The following is a 1,469-nucleotide window of genomic DNA, read 5'->3' as shown; positions in this document are numbered from 1 at the left end:
CAGGGGAGATCACAAGCGCTCCCTGGCCTTGGCTGAGATGGATGCGTGCCTGTCCTTCCCTTTAATATGATTTTTTTTCTTGATCATGAAAATAAAATATGCCCTATGGGGGGGGCAGTATAAAAAAAGAAAACCGTTACCATTCATAATCCCACTACCTACTGTATGTATTTTGGCATGTTTCCTCCATTTTCGATGCACAAGGATTCTGACTTACATTCACTTTTTTCACTTAACATAGAAACATGTCTCTGTGTCTCGAAAAACTCACTCAAAGCATCATTTGGATAACCACTAGATATTTTGTCACATATTTTTACAACAGTGACCAATTTCAAGAGTTCTACAGAAATAATCATAATCATAATAATGCAAGAAGTTGGGGGCGCCTGGCCCGCTCAATCGGTACAGTGAGAGGAGACTCTTGATCTTGGGGGTTGTAAGTTCTAGCCCCACATTGGGTGTAGAGATTACTTAAAATTTAAAAAAAGTAAATAAGATAAAATGTAAGAAGTCCAAACGTAAAGCCCTATGTTGCCAAATATTACGCTGCCAAGCAGCCCTCCTAACGGCACCTTGATGACCCTATTCTTTAATTCTTGATGGCCCCCATTCATGCCCTTCTTTGGCCCTTTCCTTCCATGCTCAGCTGGGCTTAGGGCCCATCTTGGGAGAACCCAGAAGACCCAGATCCTGGCATCAAACTGGAAGCTCAGGCTAGGAGTGGAGGCCACCTCAGCCCCACCCCACCCCACCCCTCCCCCCCCAGCTCCTGAGGTTACTTCCTCATTCACTTCCCTGCCCAGACCAGGGCCAAACCCACACGCCATCCTGAAACGGACGTTTCTTTCTTTCCCTCTGCGTTCGTTGCTCCACACCTTCCTTCACCCAGGCCCTTTCTAACCACTGTACCCTTAAACCTGTTTTCAAAAAAGATTTGAAAGCGTAACGTGTACGTTAGAGGCTAAGGAAGCAAAGTTGAAGCTAAGGGAGGAATCGTGTGACCCACGCATCTGGGAGCAGCAGGACCTGAGCGGCTGACGGGGCGCGGGCGGGGGTGGGGCGGGGGTGGGGCGGGCGCGGAGGCTCGTCGGCTCCGCAGGAGGCCCCCTCGGGCCTGGGGCGTCGGGGATCTTCCCTAAAGGGTCGCAAGCCCCAGGTGGGCGTCTGGCGAGGTTCCCGCTCTGCCCCCGATTTGTGCGGGTCCCAGGCAGCCCCCTCCGCGCTCGCGCTCGGGGAGGCCGGCCGCAGAGCCCGGGATCTGGGCCGCGCCGGGCGCTCCAGGCCGCGGGCTCCCGGGGGAGGGGGGGAGGGGAGGGGGCGACCGCGCGGGTCGGGGCGCCGGGAAAGTCCCGCGGCCTGAGGGGCAGGGGCGGGGCGCGGGCGCCGGGAGGGGCCGGCTTGGGCGCGGCGGCCGAGCCGGGCTGTCCCGCCGCCCCGGGCCGCGTCGCCGCCGCTCTGGAGGAGGC

Source organism: Eumetopias jubatus, unplaced genomic scaffold (assembly GCF_037043125.1).
Source record: "Eumetopias jubatus isolate StellerSeaLion01/CBP00866 unplaced genomic scaffold, mEumJub1_p1.0 scaffold_1, whole genome shotgun sequence".
NCBI classification, from domain to species: domain Eukaryota; kingdom Metazoa; phylum Chordata; class Mammalia; order Carnivora; family Otariidae; genus Eumetopias; species Eumetopias jubatus.
This window is presented reverse-complemented; position numbering follows the sequence as displayed.